The sequence below is a fragment of the Elaeis guineensis genome, unplaced genomic scaffold (assembly GCF_000442705.2).
Source record: "Elaeis guineensis isolate ETL-2024a unplaced genomic scaffold, EG11 Super_Scaffold_1000033, whole genome shotgun sequence".
Classification (NCBI taxonomy): Eukaryota; Viridiplantae; Streptophyta; class Magnoliopsida; order Arecales; family Arecaceae; genus Elaeis; species Elaeis guineensis.
Genome location: NW_027332424.1, coordinates 710708 through 714864, shown reverse-complemented (window position 1 = coordinate 714864; position 4157 = coordinate 710708).

Genomic DNA, 4157 nt, shown 5'->3' with positions numbered 1-4157 from the left:
GACAAGTCAAGTACTTGACTACACCCAGCAACCTTCTGTCACTGAATTAGAAATTCAGGTAGTCCAGTGCCTAAGTGCAGTGAGTTGCTTGCAAGTCACCGTGGCGGTCTCAGGTCGGAGGGACATTTATACCCATATCCCATCGGAGCAAATCTTGACAGCAGAAATAGCTCCGGAGTTGGTCACGTTCAGTGCAGATGTACCATTATATCTCACCTGTATGCCATACCAGTGTCTCCACACTCTTTGGTTATGAGGACAACCAACCCATATGGCACACAATGACCTATGCTCGATAAACGTTGTCGTCCTTGGTAACAACGTATCATTTGGTCGCGAACATGTTTAAGGACTAAGCGACAAATCCTCCTTTGTCGAGTCTAAATAGTCCTAAGGACTTCACCACAACACAGGAGTTCATTAGAAGATGAAACATTTGTGATGAAAAAATATCAAAATAACTTTTATTTATTTATAATTCATGTACTAATACAAAAAGGAGCACAACCGTCAACAGGCTGACGATTGGCTTTGGGACACTATTCCCAACACCCTACACCCCTCTCTTTGTTGCGTGTAAGAATTCATGGAAATACTCTTTTCTCTGTGAGCTATGTGGGTGCAAAAGGAGATAATGTTTGGGTGGCATCATATGCAAGAGTCCTAGGATAGTTGGACTCTTATCTCCTACCTAAAACCTCACTCTCTTCCTATTTAAACATAGGATAAGAAAGGGGCGGCAACTAACCTGATGAAATCAGATTTTGGATGCCAAAATTCATGGATGCATGTATAAAAATCCAAGGGGAGAAGGCACGGCATGAAGGTCCATGGCGTGAGATTTGTTTGGCTTCTATCTTTTCTTTCTTACCAACAACCAAAGGTTGGTTATTAGGGCTTTCTCTCTTTATCTTTTGTCCAAGTTTGGACATGAATTTTTCTCTCCCCTTTGTCCAAGAGTTGGACATATATTCTTAAATCTCTAGCATAGAGATTTTATCCATGGATTTTAAGAAAAAAGGGAAGAAAGTGTTCTTCTCATGATCTCTAGTGTAGAGATCATCATCCTCCTATTCTCTTCTTCTCTAACAGAGTCTTGAGAGAAATGAAGAGTTTTCAACCATCAAAATGCGATCTCTGCAAGGGAGATAGCACTCTGGTGAGATCAAAAAACTTCTGATCAGATCAAAGCCTCGTGTGGATATCTATGGAGGCTAAACACATGCAGTTTCAAGGACCTTCGAAAGATATCCACAATCATCAGTTTGCTGTGTAGATCGATCCACATCAAGGTATGAAGATTAGATCTTCTCTATTTATTTTTTTCTATTTAATTTCTGTATCTGAATCCTATCTCATATATGTATATCTTATTTTATCATTTTAAGATTTGATCTTATGCATGCTTAGATTAATTTAGATTTAATCAGAATTTTAATTTCTACTGCGTACTTATTTTAAAATTTTTGCATGCATGAAATCATGAAACCCGACACTTTATAGGTCTCCACCTTTCGATCTGTGCCTCTTTTTCTTTTGAAAATTTACTTACACTCTATGGATCTTACTTCTTTAGATGGATCAATGAGTATCCATACATCATTGATCTTTATGAACTTTATTTCAGATTTCATGGCTTTAAGCTACTTATCAGAGTCAGATCTTTGTATGGCATCCATGTAGGTTATTGGATCCTCATTGTTTACATTAAGTTTAACAGAATCACTATCATAGACCAAGAAATCATAGTATCTGTCTGACTGACACGGTACTCTACCAAATCTGCTCAAAGATACCTCTACAATGGGCTTTGGGTTTTACCTAATCAAATTTAGTTCTGTATTTTCACTTGTCTATGTTAGTTCTTCTATCTATCAAACTTCATCAAGTTTAATTTTAGTGGCATTAGTTTCTTCCTCAAGAAATTTTTTTTTCAAAAAGATAACCATCTGGCTGACAAATACCTTTTGTTCTTCAGCAAGATAGAAGTAATACCCCTTAGTTTCTTTTGGATATCCAATAAATAAATATTTATTAGACCTAGGTCCGAGCTTATCTATTTTCAAATATTTGACATAAGCCAGATACCCCCAAATCCTAAGGTGCGAGAGTACTGGCTTACACCCTATCCATATCTCATATAGTGTTTTATTTACAGACTTGCTCAGAACTTTATTAAGTATATAATAAGCTGACTCTAAAGCATATTCCTAAAAGAAGATTGGTAGACTAGCAAAGTCCATCATGGATCGAACCATGTATAATAGTGTTTGATTTCTCCTTTCAGATACTCTATTATGTTCAGGTATCCCAGGAGATGTCCATTATGAGAGAATTCTATTCTCTTCTAGATATGTCAGAAACTCACCAATAAGATATTCACCTCCTCAATCAGATCGAAGAGTTGTAATACGTTTTTTAGTTTATTTTTCAACCTCATTACAGAATCATTGGAATATTTCAAATGATTCGAACTCATATTTCATAAGATAGACTTATCCACATCTCAATAGATCATCAATGAACATAATGAAGTAGTAATACGCATCTCTGGCATAAGTGTTCATTGGTCCACATACATCATTATGTACTAGACTTAGAACTTCACTGGCTCGTTCATCTTTTTTAGTAAAAGATGATTTAGTCATCTTTCTAAAAAGACAGGATTCATATATCGACAATAATTTATAATCATTAACATCAAAGATTCTCTTTTGGATCAACCTGTTTATTCTATTCTTGTTAATATGACCTAGCCTACAATGCCAAAGGTAGATATCGGAGACATCATCTAATCTAGGATGTTTATTAGATGCGTACATTATACTAATAGGCTGTGATAATAGATAAATATCATTTCTTAGTTGTTCATGCATTATAGTAACACCATTCACAATAATATCACAAAAATTATTCTTTATTAAAAATTCATATCCATTCTCGACCAAAAGGCCTACACAAATTATATTTAATAAGAATGATGGACAAAAGTGATAATCATTCAAAATGATAATTTTAGAATTGAAAATAAGCTTGATAATTTCTAAAGCTAGGACTGAAACTTGGCTTCCATCTCCTACGTTCAAGAATCTTTCGTCATCTTCAAACTTCCTATTGATCTGAAGTCTCTGCAATTAATTATAAATGTTAATAGGACTTTCAGTATCCAATATTTAGGTAGTAGTATCACAAATAGAGAAGTTACAAAGTGTTATCATATAATTATCTTAATCAGTAACTGCTTGCTTCTTTCTCTTATTCGACCTGTTCGGGTCAAGGGAAGCAATGTATTGAGGATAATTTTTCTTTCAATGATCTAGCTTCTTACAATAAAAATATTTCATCTGACTCTGATCAGCCTTAGACTTTTTGGTCTGAATGGGCTTAGGCACCCCAACACGCTGTATCTTTTTATTCTTCTTCTTTTTTCCTTTCTTAAAGGGACAATGCCCAGAAGAGGAACCACCCACCACATTCACTGGCTCCTTATGCAGCTGGTGATCTTTCTCAAAGATCTATAATAATCCTAGCAAACCATGATAGTTTACTGTAGGCTTAGTCATTCTGTAATGACTAAGAAAGGGTAGGTAGGACTTGGGCAAAGACTTTATGATCACATCTTTTCCTAACTGCTTATGTAAGAAAAACTTAAACTTGCTCAAGCACTCGATCTGCTCAATCATGTATAGTACATGATCCATGATCGATGCCCCCCCTCTCATATGGACATTGAAGATAGCACAAGATGTTTTATGCCTGTCAACATCATCAGGAGTGTCGAAGGACTCATTCAACACTTGAAGTATTTTCTCTAGCTGAGCATCCTCAAATTTATGACTGAACTCATCATTCATAACTGCTCGTATGATGCAATACATAGTGGTTCAGTCATTGAGCCACTTTTAATAAGTATCTCAGATTGGACCATGAGCATTCAAAGTAGGCTCCTTAGGTATCAGATTTGTAAGAACATACAAGATCTGCTCGTACTCCAGAATAATCTTTAATTTTTGATACCAACTATTAAAATTGGATCCTGAGAGCTTATCACCGTCTAACATTGAGCGGAGCTATAAAGAACTAGCCATTACTAAAAAAAATAAAAATCTAATTAGTATATGAATTATTTAAGCCTAAAAACTTGGACTTTAGTCTAA